Source organism: Eschrichtius robustus, chromosome X, assembly GCF_028021215.1.
Source record: "Eschrichtius robustus isolate mEscRob2 chromosome X, mEscRob2.pri, whole genome shotgun sequence".
Classification (NCBI taxonomy): Eukaryota; Metazoa; Chordata; class Mammalia; order Artiodactyla; family Eschrichtiidae; genus Eschrichtius; species Eschrichtius robustus.
Window position 1 is genome coordinate 45,117,048 of NC_090845.1, and position 15,632 is coordinate 45,132,679.

The following is a 15,632-nucleotide window of genomic DNA, read 5'->3' on the forward strand; positions in this document are numbered from 1 at the left end:
GACACAGATTCCCCCTGCCCTCAAAATCAGTAATATCAATATCTGGACACAGACCCTCAAACACCACAGAAACTTCATATCCAGGAACTCAGTGGCCCAAACAGCTCTGACACCCAGTGCCCTGGATGCAGACTCTAGTCACCTTGGTGATATCTCTTTCTAGGACATAAAAATCCATATACCTCAAAGAAGAAACAAAACCTGTACACAGTCCTTCAAAGAGTTCAAGGCTGTGAAACCTGAGACACAGACTCCCAAACACCTCAATGCCCTCATATCCAGAACAGACTGCTAGAGGGCTCAGAGACTTCAAATCCTGGACCCAAGTACAAAGTATTTTAGAGACGTCATACCCTGGGATTAAGGATCCCAAATAGTTATGATCACATTCTAGACAGGAACAGAAAAGCAGCCCAGAACTCCCTTAATTTTGGACCTAGATCCTCAAATAGTTCAGAGATCTAAAACACAGAGAGAGAACCCAAAGAGATCAGAGACCTAAAAATGTGAAACACTGAATGCTTAAAACATGCAGATATGGATACAGGTTACAAAAAACTCAGGAAACTGGAACCCTGAACAGAGACTCTCAAAGAGCTCAGAAACACCACAAATTACCCCAAAATTTAGCAGCTTAAAACAATGGTAAACATTAATTATCTCACACAGTTTTGGGGAGTCAGGAACTCAGAGCAGCTTAGCTGCATCATTCTGGCTTTGGTCTCTTGGGCTGCAGTCATCTGAAGGCTGGAGTGGGGACAGAGGCTCCACTTCCATTTTGGATCACTCACATGGCTGGTGAGTTAGTGCTGGCTTTTGGCTGAGGTGCCTCAGTTCTGTGGTACAGGTGTCTCCCCAAGGGGCTGCTTGAGTGTCCTCACAACATGGTGGCTGGCTTGCACTAGAGCAAGAGATCCAAGAAAGAGCAAGGCAGAAGCCAAAATGCCTTTTAAACTTCCCTCTAAGTAAACAATGCTTTGCTGCACCCACAAATTGCTAAGTTTTATTATCATTTTCATTTCATGCAAACTATTTTTAAAATTTCTCTTCAGGCTTCTTTGACTCACGGAGCCTCTGCACCCTCCCCCTCAGACCCTGCCTCTTGCATAAATGCACAAACCTGTCTCTCTTATAACCAGACTTACAGTTTTCACAAAAGGAACATTTTTTCCTCACTGTGTACCCTTGCCTCATGGTATACAGCCTATTATGTCTGTTCTCAAGAGAACAGCTGAAGTAAAATTGTGGATTTCGTAGAGATGGAGACACAATTCTGGAGAGTGTCTACTCTTTCTTGAACCCAACATACATTTTTAGTAAATGATATGTGCACGTTACTCCTACATTCCAACTGAGACAATCTCAGACCCACACTGGCCCCTGGCCAGAGATGGCACTTACCTGGATTGCATCCCTCCCCTGACCCCTGAATTCTGCTTTCAGAAGTCAGGGGATTGTAGGTGCGTGGATTGTACATTGTCCTATTGACTCAGAGAAGTCTTGTAAAACCTCAGCAAATTAAGGTTTAGAAAGATGATCCAAAAAATTAGACTCTCCTACCATCCAACCAGGACTTGGGGGTTCCAGACTCTGAAATAGGGTCTACCAGCCTCCAAAACCCATGTGTACTGGGTGTGAACTGGTAGTACTAGGTGTGAACAAGGCCTGAGGGGAGATGGACCCCAACATCCATATGAGCAATGTCCATCCTGAGAGACAGGGGTCTCCACTCTGGAGCTGGTGTCAGGAGACACAACAAATACCTCCCTATAATACGATCTCCACAAAGCGTGTCAAAGGAGACCCTGTGACCTCCAGAACAAAGGGCAAGACAGGTTCTGAAGGAATCCGACCACCTATACTTCATGATCCAGACAAGGAAGCTGGGCTTGCTATGAATCCATGTGAAGGAGTTCACAACCAATCACGTGACCCCCACCTCTCACTGCCTTTCTGAAATGGCCAGGGATGGTGGGGGTGCCACAAACACCTCATGTCTGGATTTTGGTACATGATGAGGTCACTCATTCCTGACACAGCACCCTAGAAAGCTCAGAGCTTTCAAACATTGGGGCAGAGACCCGGAGACAGACCAGAGACTTCCCATTCTGAGACACAGATCCAAACATCTCTCAGAGAACACAAACCTCAGAAAAAGACCCCTAACTGCTCAAACACGTCACACCCTAGCCCCCAGGGAATATGTAGCAATATCTAGGGACAGTTTTGGTTGTCAACGCTGGGAGGGCAGAGGTGCTATTGGCATCTAGTGAGTGGAGATCAGGGGTGATGCTTGTCAGTGCTCTTTAGCCAAAGACCCCCACCCCCAGGAACATACCTGTAGTTAAACAAGTTGGGCTTATTACTCATCGCAGTGAAGAAGAACGTGGGGAACCATGGGACATCTTGGTAAGAGGGTGTTCGAAAGAACAGATCACAGAATCTGGGCTTCAGTTGAGTGGTTTGGGGGAGGGTCTAAGGAAGTGGGGGCTCACTCTAGATTGGAGGCTGTCAGAAAGTGAGGGAAACTTTGATTGGGTATCTCAGTAAACCTTTAAATCTATGGGGAGGGCAGACTAGAGTAAGGATAAAGCTGAAATTGATAGAGGAGTAGCAGTCACTCATTTTAACCAAAAGAGGGGAATATTTGGTATCTTGTGGGTGGCACAGCGAACTTGTTTTTGTCTGTGCTTAGATAACATTATAAAGTGGCTTTGCTTTGTCTCATTTTAGCATGGTCTCAGAATAACCTTGTCTGAGGTTAGTATTCTGTGAGATTGTTTATGTCTAATAAGAGAATAACATAGCCTAGCTGTGAGTGCCAGGATAGCGTCTGAATGTAGGGGCTGCTCCCTCCCTCTCTCCCGCCTTTCCTTTCTTTCTCATGCTAAACATCTGTTATGGGTTGAATTGTGTCCCCTCAAAATTCACATGTCGAAGTCCTAATCCCTAGGACCTCAGAATGTGACCTTATTTGGAAATAGGGTCATTGCAGATGTAAGACGAGGTCATACCGGAGTGGGGTGAGCCCCTAATGCAGTATGACTGGTGTCTTTATAAAAAGGGAAATTTGGGCACAGAGACACACACAGGGAGAACGTCATGTGAAGATTAAGGCAGAGATCAGGGTGATGCAGCAAAAGCCAAGGAACATCAGACTGCCAGCAAACCACCAGAAGCTAGGAGAAAGGCATGGAACAGATTCTCAGCCCTCAGAAGGAACCAACGTGACTGACACCTTGATCTCGGACTTCCAGCCTTCAGAACTGTGAGAAAATAAATTTCTGTTGTTTGAGATACCTAGTTTGCGGTACTATTTTTTACAGCAGCCCTAGCAAATGAATACAACATCCTACAATGCCCTCCGTAAAGAATTTTCCAATCCAAAATGCCAGTAGTGCGTGGTGATCATTTTGTAATGTACAGAAATATCAAATCGTTATGCTGTACACCTGGAACTAACATAGTGTTGTAGGTCAATTATACTTCAATTTTAAAATGTATTATTTATCCACTTATTCTTTTTTTTCAGTGTATTCGTCTTTTTTTTTTTAAGTTTAACGATTGTTTTAATTCTGCTATGAATAACAGAAATCTATCCACACTGGCTTAAAACACAGAGGGTTTTTCTTATTCTTTCATACATTTTATTTAGTTTTTTAATTTAATTTTTTATTTTATATTGGAGTACAGTTGATTTACAATGTTGTGTTCGTTTCAGGTGTACAGCAAAGTGATTCAGTTATACATATACATATATCCATTCTTTTTCAGATTCTTTTCCCATATAGGTTATTACAGAATACTGAGAAGAGTTCCCTGTGCTATACATATCCACTTATTCTTGATTTGGGGAAAATTCATCTAGAATACCATAATCCAAACATTCATGGTCTGAGTTTTCACTTACATAATAAACTTCAGCAATATCCAAAAAAAAAAAACCCAAAAACTGTCAATAGTGCGGAGGTTGAGGAACCCTGCCTTAGATACAGAACCCAAAAGTACTTACTAACCTCAGAATCTCTGATAAAGACCAATAAAAAGTAACTGAGAGTACACACAGCTTTGGACATAGACCCCCCCAAAGTGCTCAAAGACCTCACACCCTGAATACAGAAGCCTAAACAGCTCAGAGAAGACATGCCCTCAAGAGACCCCTAACAAGTCAAAGACAACATTCTCTGGGGCAGAAACCACCAAGAAGATGAAAAACCTAGCATCTAGAAACAGACACCAAATGCTCAGAGATATCATAGCATGGGACACAGACCCCAAGAGAGCTCTGGGTCTCAAGAGCTCAGATATTTCACACCTGTGCCTATTTGGACACACACCAAATAGGTGAACAACACCTCATGAACAATAGTATCATTAATTTCCTGCTTTTAAAATTGTATTATGGTTATGTGAGTTCTTTACATTAGGGGAAGCTGAGCAAAGGGTATACAAGAACTCTGCACTATTTTTGCAATTTTTCTCTAAGTCTAAAATGATTTTAAAATAAATTTTTAAAGGAAAAAAGATCAAAGAACATAAATGGGAATTTATAAAACTTAAATACATCGTTCCACAAGCTCAGAAAACAATATTAAGCCCTTTTAGTAGTCAGAGAAATGCCAAAAAACAAAAATGAAATTCAACTTTAAGGGGAAAAAAAAACCCGGCATACCCAAGGACAAAGACCCTCAAAGAGCTTAGAGACTTCACACCCTGGCACAGCGATCCACAAACGTCTGGAAGACCTAAACCCCTGTGACGCAGACCCCCAAAACAGCTGAGAGAAATTTCACAGTCTGCTCATAGATGTCATGCCCTGAACTGAGATTCCAAAAAATGAGATTTCACATTCTGGACACAGTCCTTCAAACTGCACACAGCATATAATAACCACCTTATGAGCTGACTGACTTGAGAACCACTCTCCTCCTACTCACACTCAGCCAAACACCTCCCTTGCCTGATGCTTAAAATCCCATCATTAAAAAGTTTACTCCTTTGACTTAAGACTTGCTTCCCCTCAAAATTCTCCTTTAATTGCCACACACCCCTCTATCCTAGAGCATGAAATCACGCATTGCTCTCTAGTCATTTATGGCCCAACCCCTCACCCTACTCCTACACACACACCACCACCACACACCCCCAGTCAGGCCTGGTCCAGAGGGGACAGGAAACCTCCAAGTCATCCTCTCCGCGGGGAGGAGGGGATGGCTTGAAGGAGGATCATGAGGTCGCCTTGAACCTTCGCTGCAGGACTCAGACCTACAGAGGCAGCCTGATACAACGATGTCAGGAACCCTGGAGAAGAATTTTTCTCAGTGCTGTTGTGAATGGTGAATGGATCCTCTAATCAATATAATGGGACGTAATAAGCATTGTTTTAAAAAGAGAAAGAACAGGTAGAAGAGAATAGAAAAGATTACCCGACACATTCTGTGCCAGCCAATAATGCCAGCTTCTTTTACAGGTGCGCAAACTGAAGTTCCTAGATAGGATTCGAACCTACAGTCTCCAGTAGCCAAAGCCCTGCCTCAGCAACCCCGAACTCCAACCCGGGAACCACAGCGCCTGCGCCGAACCAGCAGCCAATGGCAGCCCGGAGCCCGAGGACCCAGCTCGCAGCCTATACGTGATTCCGGAAAACCTCGGTACCCTGGAAGAGCTTGGGTAAGCAATCTAGCGGCGGCCAGTCAGACCCTCAGAGCAGGATTTGATCCCGCCCTACTCATCCAGGAGCCAATCACCGCTCCGCGCCCTTCCACCCACTCCACACCCCCGCCGTTGATTAGAATCGGTAGAGCCAACCCAGGCGGGACCAGACGGCGGCTTCCAGATAGGTGGGGGCTCTATGCCGAGGGTGGAGTTCCCCCCACCCCAGCCCCCGGGGCCAAGGCCAGTCAGGGCATCGCCATTCTCTCCGTCTGGGGTAGGGGCCGATCCACGCGTGGGATCTTTCGTGTCCCCAGACATACAGTGGTTTCTTCCAAAATACACGACCCCCCACCCCCGTGGTACCTCCCAGAGCAGACTGTTCCATCTTCGCATCGCGCAATAGTGTATCCCGGAGCTGCAAAATCTCATGCTTAACTCTACATTCCCAACCCTCACGCCCTTCGTGTGTGCGATCTAAGAAGGGCTGTTTCATGTCAATGTCCTAAGGGTCATTCAAACTTCGGTTCACGCCAAAACAACTAGACTGTCTCTCTCTTTCATATCTTCCTCCCCCGGCCCATGTTCCATCCCCGTCTCCCTCTTACATATTCCTCGATAGACCGTTCCAGCCCCATAATCTGATGATCTTGTTGAGAGCCATGCGAAGGGATCCGACCCCTTGCTGCAGAGCAGTGGCCCGTGAAAAGGCATTCGTTCCCCTGATGCCACTGATGGAAGTGTGGATTTGTGTGCCAGTATCTATCAAAATAAAAAAATGACACCCCCTTCCCACTAGAATGGCAGTACCTGCAGGGTGTATATGGATTTCTAGTTCCCCTGTGTCTCCGCAGCACCTAAAACTGTGCCCTGTACACAGTAGGTGCTCAAAGGGGGGTTGTTGAATAAGTGACTCCTTTGACCCGGCAGTTCCACTTCTAAATATGTTTTCTAAGGAAATACACATGCACAGGTCTGTGTGCACAAGAATGGGAGGAGCACACAACTGGCGGGGAAGGGTGATTCATCTTATACCATGGAGTACGGGCTGGCTGTGAGACAGAATAAGACCCCAACACTGGAAACATACCCCAAATCGCTCAGGGATGTCACATCATTGGACACAGAGCACAAAAGAGCTTGGAGAACTCACACGATGAGGCATAGATAACCAGTTAGTTCATAGATCTTATCCTCCAGTCACAGACTCCTACAAACATCTCAGAGACTTCACTCCCTGGGACACCAAAACACCTCAGGGACCCTCCACACTGGGACACGAACCCCAAATAGTTCACATACCTCATACCACGGACACAGACCCCAAAACAACTCAGACACCTTGCCACCTGAGATTTACATTAAAAATCTGGACAGGACTTCCCTGGTGGCGCAGTGGTTTAAGAATCCGTCTGCCAATGCAGGGGACACGGGTTCGATCCCTGGTCTGGGAAGATCCCACATGCCGCGGAGCAACTAAGCCCCCAAGCCACAACTACTGAGCCCACGTGCCACAACTACTGAAGCCCGCATGCCTAGAGCCCGTGCTCCACAACAATAGAAGCCACCGCAATAAGAAGCCTGCGCACCGCAACGAAGAGTAGCCCCACTCGCTGCAACTAGAGAAAGCCCACGTGCAGCAGTAAAGACCCAACACAGCCAAAAATAAATAAATAATAAATAAATAAATTTTAAAAAAAATCTGGACAAAGACCGCACGCTCTTGACATACACCACAAAACAATGCAGAGGCCTGGACACAAACAGAATGAGGGTGCCACACATGTACCTGCAGGAAGGACTGTCTAAAGGACATAATGTTAACGGGCGAGCAAGTGGGAAAGCAAGTGGGAAAAAAATGCTCAAAGACATAAGATGAGCACCGGCCCTGCAAAGTGTTCTGAGACCTCACACCCAAACAGCTCAGAGAGCTGTGACACAAACTTTGTGCCCCAAATCATAATCACTTCAGTGATCCCACTCCCTGTGATATTGACCCCAAACATCTCAGAAAGGTGACATCCTGCACATAAGTTCCTAAGCAACTCAGGAACCTCACACCCTGGGACAAGACACAGAACCAAAAATAGTACAGCGACCTGAGACTCTGGAAACAGATCTCTAAACAGCTAATGAGACTTTATACTCAGGAACACAGACATCCAAACACTCAGAGACCCCACACCCTGGAAGAAAGTTTCCAAAACAGTGCAGAGACTTAATACCCTCTAACAAAGGCCCCTAAACATCTCAGATACCCCAAAACCCTGAGACACAAAGTTCACAACAACGTAAAGACCTCATACCTTGGACGCAGACCTGGAAACATTTCAGAGACCTTACAACTTGGCACACAAGTTAGATAAATAAATAGATCAAAGATTTCAGACCCTAGAAACAAACCCCAGATAGCCTATGAGACTTTATACTTAAGAACTCAGACACTCAAAAAACACAGACACCTCACACCTGAGAAAAGGGACATTGATACAACTCAGTGACCTCACTGCCTGGACACAGACCCTAATAGATCAGACATATCACTCTCTGCAACCGAGACCACCAAAAAGATCAGAAACCTCATGCCTGGAAACAAAACCCAAATTACTCAAAAACGCGACATCGTGGAACTCAGGATGCACATGAGCTTGGACAACTTGCACACGAAGACCGAGAATCCCAAACCACTCACAGATCTCCAGACACAGGTGCCCAGAACCTGATAGACTTTATACACTAGACACAGGCCTCTAAAACATTTCCGAGCTCACACACTCTGGGAAAGAGACCCGCCGAGAGAATAGAGATGCCCTACCTCGCGTGACACATCCCCATAAATAATTTTGGAAACTGACCCCAAATAGGGCAGGGACATCACAATCAAGAAAGTAATCCCTACCCTCCTACACTGTTGGTGGGAATGTAAATTGGTGCAGCCACCATGGAAAACAGTATGGAGGTTCCTCCAAAAACTAAAAGTAGAGTTGCCATATGATCCAGCAATCCCATTCCTGGGCATATATCTGGATAAAACTCTAATTCGAAAAGATACACGCACCCTGTGTTCATAGCAGCACTATTTACAATAGCCAAGACATAGAAACAACCTAAACGTCCACTGACACGTGAATGGATAAAGAAGATGTGGAGGGAGACGCAAGAGGGAGGAGATATGAGGATATAGGTATATGTATAGCTGATTCACTTTGTTATAAAGCAGAAACTAACACACCATTGTAAAGCAATTATACTTCAATAAAGATGCTAAAAAAAAAGATGTGGTATATATATATATATATATATATATATATATATATATATATATATATATATATATATATATATATACACACAATGGAATATTACTCAGCCATAAAAAAGAATGAAATAATGCCATTTGCAGCAACATAGATGGACCTAGAGATTATCATACTAAGTGAAGTCAGAAAGAGAAAGACAAATACCATATGATATCACTTATATGTGGAATCTAAAACTTATCTACGAAACAGAAACATACTCACAGACACAGAGAACAGACTTGTGGTTGCCAAGGTGGTGGTGGGGGAGGGATGGATTGGGAGTTTGGGATTAGCAGATGCAAACTATTATATAGAGAATGGATAAACAACAAGGTCCTACTGTACGGCACAGGGAACTATATTCAATATCCTGTGATAAACCATAATTGAAAAGAATATGAAAAAGAATATATATATATATATAAAACTGAATCACTTTGCTGTACAGCAGAAATTAACACTGTGAATAAACTATACTTTAATACAATAAATTATTTTTTTTTAAAAAGGAAGTAATCCCTAATAGGACAGAGAAACCACGCCCCGAGACTGACATCTCTGAAAGGAAAAGAAATTTCACATCCCAAACGAGCTCAGAATCCAAAGACCTTGGACACCTCACACCCTGGAACACAAAGGCTGAAACAGCTCTGGGGACTCACACCTTGGACACAGACCCCAAACAGCTCAGAGACCTCACACGTCAGGACACAGACCCTGAAACACCTTAAAGGCATCACACCATGGCATGACACACTCAACAAAAATACCTCAGAAACCCCAGGCTCTGGAAATATACCAGAAATAAATACAAGACCTCATTCTTGTAATTGAGACCCACACAAACATCAAAGACCTCACACGTGGAAACATCTGCCAAATGGCTCAAAGATTTCACATGATGGGATTTAGATCCATAAGAGTTATGAGGTCTCATATCCTTGACAGAGACTTCCACAAAGTTCAGAAACCTTAAACTCTGAACCCACATCCCCCCAGAGCCCAAATCCTCACATGCATGGGGAAAAATACATCCCAACAGCTCATAAAACTTACACTGAGACAAAAAGAAATACAAACACTTCAGCAATCTCATTCTGTGGTACTAGACTCCCAGACCACAAAGACCTCACACACTTGGACACAGGACATAAAACAATTCCAAGTCCTTGTACGCTGATTCCCAAGAAGCTCAGAGATTTCATAGGCTGGGACAATGACTCAGAAACACTGCAGGGAACTCACACCCTGAGACACAGTGTCCCAAGGAGCTCAGAGATCTCACACTCTGGGCATAGCAGAAAACAATTCTGAGGCCTTAAGCTTTGGACCTGGACCACTCTCTCCACCCCCTACTCCCACCCAACCTCACAGACCTCGCGAGTTCACAGAAAATCCAGAACAGAGATCTCACATCTTGTCACACAGAATACTAGTACCTCAGAGACCTTCAGACCTGAACACATACCCCAGAAAGGTCTGACAACTCTTACCCTAGGATACACAACCCCCCAAGGGCTCAAACAATTCACGCTGGGGCATAGGTGGAAAGTACCTCAGCGATCTCATCTCCTTGAGATTCAGCTAACCAAAACAGCTCAGAGGACATGACACAAAACCCCAAACAGCTCAGAGATCTCACGCTCTGGAACCCCAATCCATGAACAGACAGTGATCCCACACAGGCACACAGATGGCTAAATAGACCCCATCCCTTGGAAACAGAACAGAGGTCAGAGACATCACACCCTTGACAGTGACTGTCAATAGGAACAGACTTTTCACGCCTGGAAACATCCCAAATGGCTCAGAATTCCCATCATGTGACACAGAACCCCAAAAAACACAGAGACTTTATAGCCTGGACATAGATCCCCAAATATTAGAAAGTTCACATCCTGAGACCCAGACCCCAAACAGCTCAGAGAACTCACACCCTTGGACACAGGCCACAAAACAATTCAGAGACCTCAGGCCATGAACACAGATGCCCATGAGTTCACAGACCTCATGTGTTGGGACCAGGATCCAAAATTTCCCAGAGATTTCACACTATGGGGTACATGCCCCCTAGAGAGTCCTTGCGGCCTAGACATAGTCACCAGTCACCCAAAGTGTTCAGACATCTCACACCTTGGACACAGACCACAAAAAAAACCCACAACAAACAAACAAACAAACAAACCTATTCAGAAACCTCCTACCTTGGTAACAGATTTCGAACAGGCTCCTAAATAGCTCACAAACTTCATGGAAACCAATTGGCAAAGAAAGCTCCAACTTGAGACACAAACCTGATCAAATTCTAACAGACCACTTATTAGTCAGAGGCATCACACCCTTACACAGAAACCACCAAAACTGTGAGAGACCTCACACTTTGGAACATACCCCAAGTGACACAGGGATTTCATGGCATGGTACACAGACCCAAAGGAACTCAGATAACTCATACCCTTCAGACAGTTCAGATCCCCAAACAGCTAAAAGACCTCATTTCTTGGACCCTGACTAAAAAATAATTCATAATCATCATACCATTAACACACAACCCAGAGAAACTCAGAGACCTCATGTGTTGGGACACAGATATGGAACCACTTCCAAGACAGCACACTGTGGAACACACCCAGGGACGCAGTAATTCAAACAGCTCAGAGAGCTCATGTCTTGGGACAGGGTCCCCCACCCCAATGACTCAGTGGCCTCACGCTATTGGACAAAGTCCTACACATACTGTAGTTCAAAGACCTCAAACTCTCAAGAAAAAATGCATAAAATTTCAGATATCTCATATTCTGGACACACATTCCAAAAGAGTTCAGATACAACATACCATAAGGCACAGAGTATCAGCCTTGGAATTAAGATTTTCCAAAAGGAACAGAAACATCGTGCCTAAAAGCATACCCCAAATGGTTCAGGAAACTCACACTATGCAAGACAGATGCCAAAGGAGTTCTGAGAATTTACATTCTAAGATCTGGACACCAAAATAGCTCAAAGACCTCACACCCAAGTATACAAATTACAAACACCTTAGAGCTGTCATTCCTTGGGATTCTGGCTCATAAATGGCTTAGAGACTTCAGTCACTAGAAACAGTACTTTAATAACATCACACCCTGGGACTGATACCCCCAAATGGAAAAGAGACTTAACACCTGGAAATATACCCCAAACAACTTAGGGAACTCATGTCATGGGACACAGAAACCAAAGTTTCTCAGAGACCTCACCCACTGGACAGACACACACACATAGTTCAGAGTTCTCAAATTCTTTGCCACAGGTGCCCAAATAGTTGAAATAAATCCTAATTCAGATAGAAACTCCAAAAGAGCTGAGAGATCACATATTCTGGAAAATGATCTTCACACAGTATAAGGATCTTCCACCTAGAACCATGATACCCAGGACCGCAATACCCAACTATAATCTGAAGAGTGTGGGGAGGAGCGGGGGTGGGAATCTCTGGGGACTTTTTTTTCTTTTTTCTCTCCTGGCTTTCCCCCAGTGGTAGCCCCAGTCCAGAACCATATGGCAGTAGTGTAGGCAGCTAAATCTCCAAGAGAAATGACATCATTCTGGCCAGAGGACCAGGAAAACAGGCCCCTGAAAACTGGAGAATGCAGAGGGCAATTCCATAGAAGCGAGAGCTAGAGAAAGGAATCCCCTAATTCTGTGCATAAACTGACACAAGTCTCAAGCTTGCTCCTGAGCTGTACATGCATGAGTAGACCCAAACAGGATAGCAAAGCTTTGAAAATGGAACTGATATCAGAACTACTGTCCACAAAAGGCGAGACAAAACTTGTGGTTTGAACCCAAACAAGGGGATTGTCTGGTAAAAGAAATAAATCATTATTTTAAGGAACTTAAGAAGACCTAGGGACTTCTCTCGTGGTCCAGTGGTTAAGAATCCACCTTCCAATGCAGGGGACACGGGTTCGATCCCTGGTCGGGGAACTAAGATCCCACATGCGGCGGGGCAACTAAGCCCACATGCCAAAACTACTGAGCCCGCGCGCCACAACTAAGACCGAATGCAGCCAAAAAAATAATTTTTTTTTTAAAAAGTGACTTCCCTGGTGGCACATTGGTTAAGAATTCGCCTGCCAAGGCAGGGGTCATGGGTTCGATCCCTGGTCTGGGAAGATCCCACATGCCACGGAGCAACTAAGCCCGTGCACCACAACTACTGAGTCCGCGCACCTAGAGCCCATGCTCCGCAACAAGAGAAACCACTGCAATGGGAAGATAGAAGAGTAGCCCCCACTTGCCGCAACTAGAGAAAGCCCGCGCGCAACAACGAAGACCCAATGCAGCCAAAAATAAATAATAAAATAAATTAATTTTTAAAAAAGATTATGAAAAACCTTTATCAGATAAGATGTTTTTGTCTGCAAGTAACAGAAACCAACTTGAACCAGCTTGACCAATAAGAGACTAGATCAGTTCACAAAAGAGCAAGTGGGCTTTGGGCTCACTTAATGCTGACCTAGGGGCCCCAGATTCCTCTTACCTCTCTCCCCTGAAATATCCCAAGGCTGACAGGACTTCTTGGTGTCCATAATTACTAACACTTGCAAAGTACCTACTACCTCGAGTGCAGGAAAGGGAGGAGGGGGCTCCAGAGTGGCTAAATTGCCCAAGGTCATCCTGCCAGGGGGTGGCAGAGCTGCGATCCCAGCCCAGGCCATCCAACGCTAGAAGCCAGGCTCTTAACCACTGTCAGTCCACACTGACCTGTGCTGGTGGGGCACCCCGGTCCAGAGACCTGCCTTCCTGAGTGAGTGAGTGGGGGCTGGCGGCCCAAGTTTCCCGGTCTGGTGAGGGGCTGCGTCTCTCAGGCACAAGCCAGCCCTCAGCCTGTCCATTACACACGACTGTGGAGCTGCGCTGGGATGTTGTCAGGCTGCCTATTTCCTTATCTTGCTTCTGCCTGGCTGGGCTAATCTGAGCCTCTGCAACCTGCCTATTGCTCTACGGTACAGTCTGCTACCCTCAACTCCTTGGTCTTCCCACGTTAAAATTGTTCATTCTCATCTCCAAGAGCTTTACACGTGCCACTGGCACATTCTGTCTCCCGGTCTTCTGCTCCGTTAACTCCTTATCCTTCAGATTTCGACTGATATGTCACCTACCCAAGGACTCCTTCCTGGCATCCCCAACTGTGGAAGGTTAACTAATAGCCCTACAAAGTTATCCACCTCCTAATCCCTGGAACCTGTGAATGTTCACTTATACGGAAAAAAAAAAAAAAGACTTTGCAGGTGTGATTAAGTGAAGGATCTGGACACAGGGAGATTATCTTGATTATCTGGTGGGCTCTAAATGTAACCACAAGTGTCGTTATAAGAGGGAGGCTGAGGGAGATTTGACATAGACAGAAGAGGAGAAGATGCACACACAGAGGAGGTGGCAGTGTGACCATGGAGGCAGAGATTGGAGTGATGGGGCCACAAACCAAGGAATGCCAGCAGCCACCGAAAGCTAAAAGAAGCAACAAATAGATTCTCCCCTAGAGTCTCTGGAGGGAGCGCAGCCCTGCCCATACCTTGCCTTAGGACTTCTGGCCTCCAGAGCTATGAGTGAATACATTTTTATGTTTAAGCCACCATGTTTGTGGTACCTTGTTACAACAGCCCTAGGACACCAGTATACCCTCTTTGGCTCTGTTGGTTGCCCCCCTTTAGAACACTCCTGATGAGGAATATTAATGCTTAGCTGCAGACTCATCCAGCAGATTCTGAGCTCGAGGAGAACAGAAGCGGGTCTGCCACGTTCCCTGTTGTATCCCCAGAACCCGGCACCAGTGCACCCAATAAATACTGAAAAGGGAAGAAAGGAAGGAAGGGAGGGAGGGGGCAGGCCATCCACAAAAGTTCTGGTTTTACTGAGAGGGAAGCTGTGGGGACAAAGCCTCAAGATCAGAAGAACAGCTTTGACTGAGCCCTGCTCGCAGGTGGCAGTGAAACAGTGGACAGAGGGAGGCTGGAAGGGCCACCAGAGAATCTGCCCTTCCCCCAAGGACTCTGAGGCAGGAGTAGGGACACTGAGTGGGCATCAGCTTCAAAGCTTCAGCTGCAATCACTGGCAGTTCCTAACTCCCCCATCCCTGCCTCCAAGGGCCTCCCAAGGTCCCAGGAATGCAGACCTCATCTTTCTCTTCTGTCTTTCTTGAACCCACTTAGCCTCAGCAGTAAAGTCCAGCAGACTTTAGGGCTGTAAAGTCCAGCAGCGGCCATCCTGTCTAAACTCCTCACTGAACAAATGGGGAAACTGAGGGACAGAGAGGGCCAGGGACCTTTCAAGGTCACTTAGTGTGACATCAGTAACAGAACTGAAGCTGGAAGCTGAAAACTGGACCCAGATGTGAGCCCCTGCTCTTCCCCAGGAGTCCCTTGTACACACTCAGAATGACCTCTTCAAGGACAACCAAAATGACCTTGATCCCAGAAGGACGAGAGATCCTTGCCCCTGCCAGGTGGAAGGAGACACGAGCCAGGTAGCCTCTGGACCTTCCCCACTGAAGGAGTCAGTGGACCTTCGCTGTCATGTAGTGAATTCCACAGCCCAGCCCCCATGTCCAGGTCAAGTCTACAGGGCCACCAACACATGGTGTGTCCTTTGAAACTTTTGACCTCAACTCCCTCTGGTACAGAAGAGAAACCA